The following is a 15,424-nucleotide window of genomic DNA, read 5'->3' as shown; positions in this document are numbered from 1 at the left end:
AGCCGGTGAGACCAACTCAACTTTGATGCTCCGACACTTCCCGCCCCTCGGGGGAGGGAGGAATCTGGTTTGCTCCCAATATCGAACCTCAAGGATGCGGGAGGTGGGGGGAGTTACAGGGGAGACCAAAAGTAACTGTAGTCTAGTAGGGGGAGGGGTTGTTGTGGAGGATCTATCCCAAGTGAAGGTGTGACAGGTGTCCGCTTCGTTTCTTCAGATGAATGATCGACTTAATATGCAATAGAGATGCAAAAATGCTGCCTCAACCCCATAGGAGAGGAGGGCAAAAAGTTTGAGGCATTGGTGTCTGTGTCAGGGGAAGGTGTGATTCTCCCGAGGAAACGCCTGACCTCCATGAGCTAGTAAAAGTAGCCAAGTAGTCTGGTCCAAGGAGCTAAATGTCAAATAGGAATCTCGGCAATCTCCATCCCACCTACCCCCCACCCTAAATCTCCTCCCTGAGAAATACACTTGAATGGCCCAACTGTTCCTATACGTCCACTCCACCCTTTATTAAGGTTGTAGCGGCTGGTTCCTACTCTACGGAGCGGGATTGTAGTACGCTGCTCCCTAGGAAAGACTCTAATAGCTGCCTCTAAGCGAGGCCTCAGAACTCGAGAGGAAGGGAGTGGGGAGTTGGCAGGTTTGAAAGAGTCGAGTTATGTGCTTGCCGCCCTGTGGCAGGGATTGAGTAGGTGGGCGAGAGCTCCAGGGGTTCGGGGTGCCTTGGACTGGGTGAGAGTAGCGGCAGGGTGGAAAGCAGAGCGAGCTGCTCTAATGCAGCATGGGTATAACCTGTTGATTCTTCATGCTATTGACAAAGCAGATTTAAGATTAGGTAGGTGGCTTTGGAGAACCTGGCACGGAGAAAATCCGGGAAAGAAGCCTGCTTTCAGAAAGGATCTCGAAATCTTACTTTGCTATTTAAAAAAGAGAAAGGAAAGAGGTGTGACAAAGGCATAGTTGAACATATCAGAAAACAAGGCATAATATCAAAGCAAACCCGCATGAAGATTGTCTCAACTAGAACTAAAAGGGGTACAGGGAGAATTGAAAACCTCTGCCAATAATTAGTCTTCAGGGAGGTTGTGCAAGAGCTGAAGAGTTAACGGCTCTGCTTCTCTCTCTCTCTCTCTCTCTCTCTCTCTCTCTCTCTCTCTCTCCTTGTCTTTTCTTCTTTTAACAGATTGGGAAAGTGCGATTACTTCCGTTTATTCATTGTTATATAAGTCATATGTACATAGTTTAAAAGCATCTTCAAGGAAAAAAAAACACTTCTGGTTTATTTCAAAGGTTCCTGTGCATGTTTGAGGTAGTTTTTCCTTAAAAAATAAAAGAGGTTTTGTAGTGCTTATAAAAATGTGTCCCTATTGTTATTGATAATGTGTTTCCAACTTGAAGAGAGATAGTTCTTTCTAGAATGCCAGATTTGTTGCCCTTGAAAGACAAAAAGTAAAGTGCCCCCTTCCCCTTCTCCCCCCAACACACTTGTTGGAACAGGTGGGTCAATATTTTCTGATCCTTTTCTGATCACTTTGTTAAATCCTAAATGATAAATTCACGAGTAGAAACTTAAAACTCAACCAGTGCTTACTATGTTTGTTGTGAAAGTAAGCCCAGCAAAATTAGTCTCATCCGGTAACTTTGGAAAAGGATTGTGTGTTCAATACTGGTTTTTGTTTTGTTTTGTTTGCAATTATGATGCTCAGTCCCAGTAGTCTGAGCAGTTAAAAAACAAGCTGAAACATGATCATAATAATGATAACAAAAGTTTTACTTCATCAGGAATAGTTATATTAACTAACAGGGGAATCTTTATTTTGTTTGTGTTTTGCAGTTTTAAAACAAAGACTTATTTTTCTTTGGGGACATAAAGAATTCTATTAGTGACTGGCTCAGAACAGGTGTCCTTTGAATTCTGTATTTTTACATTCGGTTTCTTTTCCATTCAACCACTGGGTGGCTGCAAAGAGCATTTTTTTTTTGCTGCAATAATTTTTTAGACAAATGTGTAATGGTTGATAAAAACAGAGACATTTATTATGACATTTTAGTTGGTGTTTACAGGATTGTGTTTTCTTATTCCACTTTACACGCATTTTTGGATTTCCAGATCTCAACAATAGTTCCGAATAATATTTAAGATAATAAAGAAACATTTTGACTTATAATGATGCATCCTGCCTCTGATTTACCCATCTTTTTTTACTTTTGTATGACTAGCATCACTATTATTCCTGTCAATAAAACAGGAAAAGATTGAGAATGGTTTGCCAGGAAGACTGGGGTGGAGGGAATTGCTTTCTTCCATCACACAATTCCATACTGTATTCATCTGTAGGAACAGATTTGGAGCCTACAGTCAAACTGGCTTACAAAGAGTTGAAAGCCTCTTTAGGACTGCAGTCTGGAAGCTCCCTGCTCCCTGGTTTGAAGTCCTTGTAAGATGTCGTGTCCGCTGTGCACAGTTTGTGCTGCCTTTGCATCTTGCTGTAGGGAGTAGAGCAGATAATCCCTGACAAATGTTTTGAGTTTCACAGCATCACAATTCTCTCAGTGCCTTGCTACTCTAGATTTTTAAAAATAATATGGTAGCAAAGTAGTTACTGTACCTTCAGCACACTCCTCCCCTCTCTCTTCCTCCTCACAGTATACAGACCATGCAATAATACTTGTATGTTTGTATCAGAGTACTTGTAGAAACCATATTATATAATTGCTTAAAAAATAATAGGAGAGTACTGGGTCCAAATGATTCCAGCACAAAAAAAGGGTGTTGCCCAAGAGGTAGAGGATGGAGGAATTAAAAGAAGGTAATTAGCCTTCTTATAGGAATTAGTTACCATATATCCTAAATTGGGAGAGGTCTCAATAGTGTTCACTGAAAATTTTTTCATGTTCCATTCATTTCATTCCTAACACCTTAAACATAAAGATCATTCAGGACAATATTTGCTCCACAATCAGCAAGTCTTTGAAAGATTGCTGTGAGTCCAATCCAATATTGGGTGAGGTAGGTCATTCAAAGAAATATTATACATGTGAGTGGTTTATAATCAGTCAAGGAGACAACATTTAAACATTTGCAACAATTAAAATACAATTTAATTAGGTGCTAAACTATGTGCTAGTAACTCCAAGCTAAGAGCCAAAAGAAACAATTGCGGTCAGGAAGAACTGAGAAAGGCTTCATGAAGCAGATAGTACACTTTGGGGAATGGGATAGATTTGAATAGGCAGAAAAGAGGAAGAAGACCTGGGACAAGATACCTGGGAATAAGTAGAGGGGAACAAGAAGCCCCAGGCATAGTGTTTCCTGATTCTCAGGCAGCTATAATTCAGATAGTATAATACTGGGAAGGTTCTTTTTCTAATATAGTCCACTGAGCCTCATCTTGCGTTTAATGCTAGGAGGTGTAAGCCTAAGTGCCAGGGGCTGTGGGGAAGCACTGATGACTAAGGCTGAACTGTCTCTGTTGGAGTCAGACCTTATTATTTAACTGCATTGCTACCTCCTTTAGTGATGATACTGCCCAAAGCAATGTGGGAATCCAGCATTGTTTAAAAGGGAAGGCAACAAGGTAAGTCTGCATCACTTTTATCTGAGCAAATCAAAACTTTTGTTGCCAGAAACAGCCCATGTTTCTCTCTCTCTCTCTCTCTCTCTCTCTCTCTCTCTCTCTCTCTCTCTCTCTCTCTCTCTCTCTCTCTCAGAAGCTCAAAGGATTTCTGTAAGTATTCAAAGAGTTAGGGCATTAAGAACTTACTGAAGGGGTGAAAATGGCGTTGGAATTCTTTAGGAGAATTAGCCAAAGTCAACTTTTTTTTTTAAAACATGTGCATTTTAGCGTTGTCAGTAAGATTTCAACAAATACCCAAAAGGAAAAGGTAACTCCCCAAAAGACAAACCTAGGTTTTTTTCTGAAAGAATATCAGAATAAACATTTCTGATAGGTAGTTCGAAGCCTTGTTCCTAGTTCTAAGAGTGGCGCAACAAAAAGACACTGGCCCTGGAGTCAGAGAGATTTGAGTTAAAATTTTGCCTATGACAGTTACTATAGCTCAGTGACCTTGGATAAGTTGCCTTCCTCTCTGAACCTTTGACACTTTGCTAGGAGGTTTGCATAGAAAAAATGGGAAGAGTAGTGGATCAGGAGTCAGAGCCTTGGGCTCAAATCTTGCTTCTGTCATTGCCTGTGTGCCATAGGTAGTCATATATACATATATCGATATCTATAATCTCTTTCCTACCCTTGCCCCTGACCTGCCTCAGTCTAGAAATTAGAAAGTTATTCTTTTCTGTTGAGACATTAAAGGCCTCTGTTAAAATGGAAATTCATTTGGTAGGGAAACAAATTCCATGATCGTGCTTTAACATTTTAACACAATTTATTTATGGTTACACTAAGATTTGGAGATCTTAATAGAGGGGAAAATTAAGGAAAACACTGTGTACACTAGCCATGGAGAGACATCTCAACTGAAAGGGGAGAAGGTAAAGTGTAGGGAGCAAGGAGTTAGAAGGAGAACACTGGAAGCATGGAGGACAGATGCAAAAATAAAGAGTTGTTGAAATCAAGCTCTGTCTCAAAAACTTTGCTAAGTCCCACAGACAAACTGCTTGTAGAATTCTGGAGTGTGTTAAGAGTTCAGGAAAAGTTGGTCTGTTAGCATGTGTTAAGTGCCTACTGTGTGTCTTCCAGGCACAAGAAGAGATTCTTATAGGCTGAGAGGTCAGAAAGGAAAGACCTGGAGAAGGTGAGGGTCAGTTTGAGCCTTGAAGGATAACTGGAAAATAGATAGGTACAGAGGACTGGGATGTTCCAGGTAGAGCAGGATAAAAGGTAGAGTGTATAGGAATTGTTATTCAATCATGTCCAACTCTTTGTGACCTCAGTTGAGGTTTTCTTGGCAAAGAAACTGCAGTAGTTTGCCATTTGCTTCTCCAACTCATTTTAAAGATGAGGAAACTGAGGTAAACAGGGTTAAGAGACTTAGCCAGAGTCCCACAGCTAATAAAAGTCAGAGGCCAGATTTGCACTCAGGAAGATGAGTTTTCGCGACTCTAGCCTACCTAACTCTCTATCTGCTGCACCACCCAGCTATCCCAGAAAACCAGGAAGGTAGTGAAAAGAGTTGGAAATGGAGTTAGGGGATCTGGGTTCAAGTCCTAGCTCTGCCATTTTAATACTGTGACAGTGAACAAGTCAATAATCTTTAGGATTCAGTTTCCTCTTCTGAAGAAAGAGGGGATTGTAGAATATGACCTCTAAAGTTTCTTTTTGTTCTAAATCTATGACCCTATAAATCTATTTCTATAGCACAAATTAAGATAAAAAATAGATAAGCAGACTTCCCTCTGGCGTTGCTAACAAGTAGAAAACTTGTCCATGGGGCCATGATACTTGTACACTGATAATCACAGAAGCTCACATGTCTTTTAACACTTTTCAGCTTTATAAAGTGATTTCCCTGTAGCAACCCTATAAAGGAAGTAGTTTTACCATTTTCATTTGATTAATTGGGTAAGTGAGACTCTGACAGGCAAAATGACTTGCTACCAAGACACAAAGCTAGTAAAAGATAGAGCCCAGTGAAGTACCCACGTCCTTTCACTCCAAGTTCAATTTTCATTATAACATGATGTGTCATTTATGTGTGCTTGCACTAAGACCTTTAAATGTTGGGCGGCAGCTGTCATACATGTATAGCCATTGTTTTTTTTTCTTAAATCTCAGGCATAAAATCTCAGATTTAGAGGGATGCTCCCACTCTCCTTCTTCAGATGTTACCTGAGCTAACTACCCAGTATTTGTTTCACTGCTAATTTATAGATGCCATTGAGTCATCCTTTATTATGGTGATATTTACATTTTTAAAGGTAGTAGATGACATTTTAATCTAAAATTGTTGAGCCTATGGTTTTTTTTTTGGATCACTTCTCTGTTTTACTTCATGTTAAGAACTTGTCATACCCAGAGCCTCACTTTCTTAATTAATCAAATGGGGATAGTCATATTTGTCCTACCTGTCTTTTAGAGTTGTTGTGAAGAAGCAGCCTAATTCAGTTGAGACTCAAAGCTGTGACATTCATCATACATCACAAGTTAATGATGTTTCTATCTTTTAGGCATCTTGGTATAGTAGGAAGAACACTGAATTTAGAATGAGGACATGAATTTGAATCCTGACCCTGCCACTTACTACTTTTGGACAGAGTTCAAGTTACTTAATCTCTCTGAGTCTTAGTTTCCCCATTCATAAAATAAGGGACTAGATGATCTCTAAGAGAAAATTATGAAACAAGAGGTGGCTAGGTGGCACAGTGAGTAGAGCGCCAGTCCTGGAGTCAGGAGGACCTGAGTTCAAATCCAGCCTCAGACACTTACTAGCTGTGTGACCTTCAGCAAGTCACTTAACCCCAATTGCCCTGCCCTCCTCCCCCAAAAAAAGGCAGAAAAAAAGAGAATTATGAAACAAGTTGACCTAGTCAAAAGTAGACTAGGCAGTTGCCTACATCGTATGGTTTGAGTGGCACTGGGAATTTCTGAAAAGTATCCCCTTTACTGGATCTAAATATACCTCAGATGGCTAATGCTTGGTGCCACGAACACCTAAGTGTTATTTCTTGAGGAGGATTGCTGAAATAGAGCAAAAAAAGATTATTAAAGGCCAGTGGAGTTAATATTAAGTTTTTTTCACTAAAGAACAAGAATTTTTTCAAATTATCAATGGGTTTCCATTTTATATTATCCCTTTTGCCATGTGGGCCACTTACTACCCCAAACCCAATGGGGAGCAGTGATAGAACCAAGGACAAGACAGAGTTGCTTATTATGATTCCCTACCCCAAGATCCCCAGAAAACAATGCAATATTGTAGGAAAGAAGTATCATAGCACCCAGTCAGTAAATTCCTGGGGGAAATTTTCCTGATGTATATGTTATACTGGCAGATATAGGTTGAAGGTTTTGACTCTAATCTCTCCCACAAATCTTCATCATTCTGCTTTCAGGCCTTTTAACAAGATATTTCTGCCCAGAATACAGCCCCTAGTTTCATGCTCTGCCTTGTCCCAAAACTATCACTTAACGATCCAGCTTAAGCCTCTAGTCTTCTGGGCTAAGGGTTCTTCCTTTGGGATCTGTGAATAAAAACTTGTAAGAACTGTACTTCAACATAATTGAAATATGACTTGTTAGCCTACGTATTTTATTTTATGAATTAAAAAAAGGAATTCTGAGGAGGGTCTATGGACTTCACTAGACTGCCAAAGACTGACACACGCAGAAAAGGTTAAGAGCCCCTGCTCTAGGAAATTAATTTCCTTTGCTCACCTGGATCATGTGGCACACTTCTACACTCCGTGTTCATCCAGCAGTTTATATAGTTTTCCTTACATTATCACATTCTTGCTTATAGTTATTGCAGTTCATATATTTGCTCTCCTTTGATTTATTAACCATTTATTTAAGATATATATGTATGTGTATACACATGTATGCATGTATACATATATGATACAAATATATGTGTGTATATATTATATATGTGTGTTTATATACGCTATATATATATACACATTTATATTTCAGTAGATTTAATGGAATGAAATTGGAAACTTACAGTTCCTTAAAAGCTAGAATATATCCAGTGAAGATAGGCAATAGCATGCATTAGAGTTCTCTCTTAAATAAAGTTTGGAATGCTACTTTTGTCATTTCAAATTTTCTTTTTCAAATTGTCTGAATCTTAGTATATTTGTACAGAGTAGCTCCTGCTGGAAGATACTATATTCACAGAATCTTCATGGGGGAGGGGGTGTGGAATTTCAGGTTAGATATTTCTGTAAGGTCCCTTGCAAGTGTTTCTTACATTATATAAAGAAACTACTTTTCTGGATGTTTAGGAATGTAAATGGTGTGGTGTCATGAAAAAGCAGATGGCCGGGGGTTAGGGAACCTGGGTTCTATTCCTGTGTGATTTTGGCCAAGGCACCCCATTATATGCCACAATTTATCTGGAAAATGAGGGATGATGCCTGTGATACCTAGTTCAGAGTTGTGAGGAAAATACTTTGTAAAACAAAAGGAACTATATAAATGTGTGTTATTCAAAGAAGTAGCATTTAATCTCTCAGTTTCCCAGTCTGTGAAATGTGATAGCAATGCCTGATTTATCTGCTCTATCAACCTTGCTGTGAGGTATAATGAAATATCAGATATCAGAGGGCTTTAAAATTCATAGATATCCTGTGCAAATACAACAATCATATTCAGACTTTTTAATTCAAAATGGATTATTTTTTATTCCTTTTAAAATTGTTTTAAAAGTTTCATTAATTTTGCTTTCAGGAGAAATTTGAACTTAACATCATTCCCTTTCTAGTTTTTGATATATAGTCTGCATATGTCACACAGCTGGTGGTCACCATGGTTACATGTTGAATGCCGCAGCAGCAGTTGCAGACCCATAAATTTTCAGAGAAGAACAAGTCAAAACTGTTAATATTATGTCAAGTCGACGTGTCGTTTTCCCAATTTGCATGGATAACTGCATTGCAGCAAATTAATTAAAACAGATAAATGTTAATGTATTGCATGTCTCCTTGTAATTAATGAAATATAACCATTATAAGAATCTTTGATTTATTATTTTAATTTTTAAAATGCTGAATTTTACTATGAAGTTAGATGCATTAATAGAAGAATCTGATCCATCTATATCATTTGAAAAATAATCACATTTCTATAAATTAATCACTCTGTAAAACGATATAGTTCATTAACATCATGAACCAAAAGTGTTAGATGTAAATTAGATTAACCTTTTTGGTGACACTTTCATTTATATTGTACATTCTATCAGAGCTCAAAGCACTTTACATATATTTTAATTCAATTAACCCTCCCCAGACCCTAGCTAAGTAAGCACATATATCAAAGTTAGAAGGGAGGAGAAATGAAGTCTTTCAGAAATATCAAAGTTCCACTCTCCGAATGCATTATTTATGACTTCCTTTGCAGCAGTACAGTTTATCCCTGACTTACAGAGTCTGAGTACCTGGTTGGGTGTTTATGCTTCTTCTTTTGCTGATAGGATGCAGTTAGCAGGTCTCTGCTTTTTTCCTTCCTTTCCAGATATGCTTCTGCCTGTTTAATAGGGCCTGCTGTCAGAACACTCTTGGGGGCTAGGAAGTGGATCTGTTTACATAGCTGCCTGGTAGCTCTCAGCTTTGTCTGTTGTTTTTGTGTACCTTGGTTTTCAGAATGTCTAAAAACTTAGCCAGCATGCCAAGGAATGGACTGAACTCCTCTACTAACTTACGCACTGATTCGTTGCTTACCTTCAGGCCCTCCCCTGTAAATACCTTCTCACTTTGTAGTTCTCTCTGGGGAAGGGACCCCTTTTTGTTTTTGCTTGGGACATGAGGATGGAAACTTTTGACCTTGTGCATGGGATCAAAGGATCATCCTTATGGCCTGAAGGGACCTTTTATAGCTTACCTAGTCTAATTCCCTCATTTTTTCAATGTGGATTTGAGGTCCAAAGAGGTTACCTGACTTGCCAAGGTCATACAGACAGTAAGTAGCAGAACCTGACATAGAACTAAGGAGCTCTTCCTTTTTTTTTTCCCCACTGTATACTCCTGTCTCTCCAGCCTCCCTGATGGGCTTGAGATAAGTGTGTTTGGCTATAATAACAATTTAAAAAAAAAAAGGTTTAACCCGTAGACATGTACAGAAGCATTGGCTGGTGTGCAGACATCAGCATTGAGGTGAATGATACCATTGTGCCTTTGAGCTACACCCTTTGCATGCCTACGGTTTAACCAGAACTTTAAAGTACATTCATACTAAAGAAACAGTCTTGACCTGGGAATAAGGAAACCCAGGTGACCCTGCCACCAGAAAACTGTGAGCTTGGACAAGTCATTTGACATCTCTGAGTTTCTGCGGTTTTTCTTTTTTCATCTGTTAAAAAAAAATGAAGTTTGGTTTAGATAGTCTCTAAATTCCCCTAAAGCTGAAAAAACAAGAACCCCAAGCAATTTTGTAGCTGGGGTCACTACAGTCAGAGCAAGAATTTTTAACTTTTTTTTTTATATCTACTTAGTAACTACTCCCTGTGTATTCAAGCTCCTGAATAAATCACATAATATTAACAATGATGAATATTTTTATAACACTTTGAAATCTCCAAAGTGCTTTATATATATTATCTCCTTGGTGCTTCACAACAACCCTTTGAGGGAAGTCTCATAATTATTATACCCATTTTATACATGAGAAAGTTCATGAGGTATTATTCCTAGTACAGGAGTATAATTATATAGTAATTATAAAAGGTAGGATTTGAACCCAGGTATTCCTGATTTTAGGAGCAGCTAGGTGGTGCTAGGTAGAGAGAGTATCAGGCCTGGAGTCAGGAAGTCAGGAAGACTCCTTTTCCTGAGTTCAAATCTGGCCTCAGACACTTGTTAGCTGTTGTGACCCTGAGCAAGTCACTAACCCTGTTTGCCTCAGTTTCCTTCTCTGTAAAAATGAGGTGGAGAAGGGAATGGCAAACCACTCCAGTGTCTTGGCCAAGAAAACCCCAAGTGGGGTCATGAAGAGTCAGAAAACAATGACAACAGCAAAAATTCCTGATTGCAAGTTCATCTCTGTTCTGAACGCCCTTCCAACATCTCTCTACTTGTCTCTGCTTCCACTGCCACAGCCCCACAACAGTTTTTCGTTGCCAGCTGGCTGGACAATAACTTCTAGCAATTGCAATATCTCTCCTCTCTTTCCTCTCCCATCTATGTTTGATACTCTTGCCAGAGACCTTATTGTGGCATCGCTCCTCTACCCTGAAATCTTCAATGACTCCCTACTGTTCACTGATTAAAATCCTTACTCTTTTGACTGACATTCAAATCACTATACAATGGAATTGCAGCTGGGCCTGTCTTTTCCATGTTTTTTTTCCCCCTAGTACTGCTCTAACCATATTATGTTGTAACCAAAGTGAGTAACTCTCTATTCCCTGAACATGCCCAATTGCACCCCACCTTCTCTATGCCCTCTTCATCTTCACTGAATTCCTCGCCATTTGTTAAAGCCTAACTAAAATGCTAAATCCTGCTCTCTTTGCTTGCTTGCAAAGTAACAATCTTTTTCATATAATGCTTTGTTTTGGATCACTCATGAAATTTTGTACATTATAGTTACCTCCAACTATATCTTTTTTGTTTGTTTAGTCATTTTCAGTCATATCTGACTCGTCCTTCGTAACCTTTTGGGGATTTTCTTGACAAAGATACTGGAGTAGTTTGCCATTTCCTTTTCCAGCTGATTTTACAGATGAGGAAACTGAGGCAAACAGGGTTAAGTGACTTGTCCAGGGTCACAAACTGGTAAGTGTCTGAGGCCAGATTTAAACTCAGGTTTCTGTGATCTATCCACCTCACCACTTGGCTGCTCCCAGTTGGACCATATCCTACTACTATAGTCTGAAGCAGATGAAGGTCAGGACCCATGCCTCATGTAAGCTCTGTATGTGATCTCCCCAAGCCTAGCACAGTGTTCTTTATACAGTAGATATTTAATAAAAGTTGGTTGAATTTAACTTGAATATATTACCCTTTCTAAGAGAACTAGAATTATTAAAGAGAATCCTAGAGGGGGAAGCAAAGATATAACTTAAGAATTTTTTCACTTTGGCAAAAATAATTTGGTGGTGGGGTGGGGGACATGTTCAGTGGAGAGTTGTAAGTACGTTTGTGCTGAGAGATGGTGAAGCCCATGATCTCACTTTGTCCCAGAGCCATCCTTTAATGCCTGTTCTTTATAGGGGTCACAAGTAAGAGGCTGTAAGGCAGGAGGAAGGTAATTCCTGGAATGTCATGGGCAGGGAACCCTGACGGCCCACATCAGAGTTTAAGATGAAGCCCCTGCTACCTCACCCTAGTACTAGCTCTTCCCCAGTCGTCTTGACCTTTGTCTAGATATTGGACTCTGATGACTCTGGAGCAGAGAGAGAGGCTGCTGACTTTGCTCAGCTAGGCTTCACTCAAATCCAATTCAATCACAAGTCAAGAAATCATTCTTGTGATGTCCCTGGTCCTCTTTGAGATGAAGACTACCAATAGCAATAGGAAGTAGTAGCTCTGGAGGGCAGTGACCAATGAAAAGGGGTGACTAGGAGTTTCACCACTGGAGAGAGGAGAAATGTTTTGTTTTGTTTTTGGAGAGGGGAAGATGAGGTAATAGGGGTTAAGTGACTTGCCCAAGGCCACACAGCTAGTTGTGTCAAGTATCTAAGGTCAAATTTGAACTCAGGTCCTCCTGGCTTCAGGACCAGTGCTGTATTCACTGGGTTACCTAGCTGCCCCAAGAAATGTGTTTTTTTTTTTTTGACAGAGAATTTTCCTTCCTATCCCAGAAGTTATGTCATATTAGATGGACAAGTTTATTCTTGCCCTTCTATCTAACATGGTATTGATTTGTCAGTAAAATTTGTTGTTCTACCCCCCTTCACTGGACTGATTTTCATCATTTCTCCTTGAAGTCACAATATTTGTCAGTTTAATGAAACAAACATTGTATTAAACATCTACCAAAAGAAGGTATCAGTCATGATGATATGTCTACATATGAGACAGCTAGGAAATACAGTGGATAGAATGCAGGGCCTGGAGTCAGGAGGACCTGAATTCAAATCCTTCAAATCCAGTCACAGACCCTAACTAGCTGTGTGACCCAGGACAAGTCACTTGACCTCTGTTTTCCTCAGTTTCTTCAACTGTAAAATGTGGATAATAGTGTAGCGCCTACCTCTCCCAGAGTTGTTATGAATATCAAATGAGATCATATTTGTAAAAATGCTTAGTTCAGCACTTGGCATGTAGTAGCTGCCGTACAAATGCTTATTCTTTTCTTCTCCTTTTCTGTTACATGTAGAGCTCTGAATTTGGCCCAAGTTTAATCTCCTAGAACAACCCCTGAGTAGCCCCTCTTCTGGAACTGAACTGGAAACATGAAGCAGGACTCAGAACTAGGGCTCTCCTGTAAAATAATTTGTCTGCAAACTTAGAGATATTGAGGAACTGGAAGAGATTTTAAAGTAGCAAACACCATTTGTAACCTTTTAAACCACAGAATTAAATGATATTAAAGCCAGAAAAAACCTCAGAGATCATTTTGTAGATTCAGGAAACTGTTCCTAAGACAGATAAAGTGACTTGGATTTGGGGGAAGGGCATTGGAAGGGAGAGGATTGTGGAGGGGAAAGAAGTTCTTATTCCAATTAAACCAATACAAATTTCCTTCAGAAGTTCTCTAATTCACCTTAGAAACTTTCTCCCTGTTAGTTATTATTTTGGAAAGGGAATCCAATTATTTCAGTTTTACTGCACTATCATCAGAAATGTCAAATGGCTGTTTCTTGTTTGACTATTAATTGTTCTTTTTATTATGTTTAAAACTCTTTGGTGATTTATTCTTCCCTTAATCAGATGTCATGATTAAAGTACCTCTTATTACACTTATATTTTTCTCTCCAGAGCAGACTATTTGCTCTCTTTTTCTTCCACAATTTAATTTCTTCCTTTGCTTGTTTGAAGAGAATGAAATTAGATTGAAACCATGCAAGTGTCTTCTAGCTTAAGCTGAGTTTTTGCTATTTTTTTTATTCTGTTCTCAGCGTCTACTGAATAAGAAGAGAATCTGTGTGTGCTTGTGATTTTGTCAGCATAAGGAATTCTGATGTGGGAACTCTTTCCAACCTGAGTATATATAGTCCTTCAGAGTTTCTGGAATCATATAGAGATTTAGTGACCAGATTTATATAGCTAGTAAGTCTTAGAGACCGGACTTGAACTCAGGTCTTTCTGATCCCAAGGCAGCATTCTCTCCATTATGCCAAAATGCCTCAAGTAGGCAGAGAAGGACCTGTGACATTTTTAATATTGTCAGTAGAAGGTATAATGAATGATGCATGCTTAAAATTGATTTACCATGTTGTATGCTAACTAATGTGATGGATAGGCCAATTAGACTTACACTTCTCATTGCATACAATCAGCTTTATTAATCAATGCTTGTAAACATGAACTCCTCTAGGAACAAACCACCAGCTTGATTCCTAGAGGTCCTCATAAGCCTGTACTACAAGTGCTCAGGCAAGGCTCCCTCTGCTTACCTAGAGGCTGTGTGTATTTTTTCAACTCTTCAGTTAGCATAGCAACTCATGTAACTACTTAGTTACAAAAAGGAAACCTTAAAACAAAATCGAGTTGCTGAGACATTTTTATCCCTACTGTAGAAAGAACATATCCACTTCCTCTGCCCTGTTCTCTGCTCTCAGAACCATCACACTTCCAACAGATCCCTTATTAATGGGACCCTTATGGAAATTTGTCCAAAGTCACCATTGTGAATTAGCACTTTTTTTTTTACAATGATAATGTAAAACTTCAGGAAAGATTAGAAGGAAGAAAACAATCTGATAAACTCTTTCACACTTAGATTTTTATGTTCTTTAGATATCTAGTTATACCACTCTATATTCTCCTGTACTCCTTGCCTCTCTGCTTTACAGGGAAATTTGTATTTTAAAGGGGGATCTGGGAAATAGCATTAATTAATTCAAATGAATGAATTTCTAGTTAGTCAGTCTACAAGCTTTTATTGTATGCTCACAATGTTCCAGACACTGTGCTAAGCATTAGGAATACACAGAAAACAAAGAAAGAAGCATATCTCACAGGCTATTGGGGGAGATAACACAAAAACAACTATATGCATATGCATTGTATATAGTTCATATATGTATATATGAGCTACATATAATTTAAATTGAAGGTAGTCTCAGAGGGCAGTTAGATGGCATAGTAGATAGAGTATTGGGCTTGGAACCAGGAAGACTCTCTGTGACCCTGGACAAGTTCCTTAACCCTGTTTGCCTCAGTTTCTCTTCTGTAAAATGAGCCAGAGAAGGAAATGTCAAATCACCCCAGTATCTTTGCCAAGAAAACCCCAAAATGGTGTGACAAAGAGTTGGACATGACTGAAACAGGCTCAACAACAAATCTGAGAGAAGGTATTATCTTGAGATGGGCAGAAGATAGAAAAAGGCTACTATAGAATATAGGAAATAAACTGAATCAAAAAGATCAGGGAAGCCAGAGATGGAGGTAGAGATGAGTAGGGAGAGTATTCCAGATGGGGAACAGTCAGACATAAAATGTCCTGTCAGAGGAACAACAAGTAAATCAGCATAGTAGGATCATAGGGTGGGTATAGGGGAATAATTTGAAATTCAGAAGAACAGAAAGGTAGCAAAGGTTCAGGTACTGAAGGGTTATTTAAAAACAAGATGAGGATTTTGTTTATGATCCTGGAAATAACAGGGAGCCTCTGGAGTTTATTGAATGAGAGTG

At 38.9% G+C, this 15,424-nt stretch overlaps 1 protein-coding gene across 1 annotated transcript in view; it reads left to right on the top strand.

Moving 5' to 3' along the window:
* The window catches only part of CLSTN2 (calsyntenin 2), a 982,335-nt gene that overhangs the window by 627 nt on the left and 966,284 nt on the right, over window positions 1-15,424 (top strand). The window lies entirely within an intron of this gene.

This window comes from Petaurus breviceps, unplaced genomic scaffold (assembly GCF_028583685.1).
Source record: "Petaurus breviceps papuanus isolate PSGF00001 unplaced genomic scaffold, PetGlider_PUasm1.0 90604, whole genome shotgun sequence".
Taxonomy (NCBI): domain Eukaryota; kingdom Metazoa; phylum Chordata; class Mammalia; order Diprotodontia; family Petauridae; genus Petaurus; species Petaurus breviceps.
The sequence above is the reverse complement of the archived record's forward strand: the minus strand, read 5'-3'. Positions and strand labels throughout refer to the sequence as shown.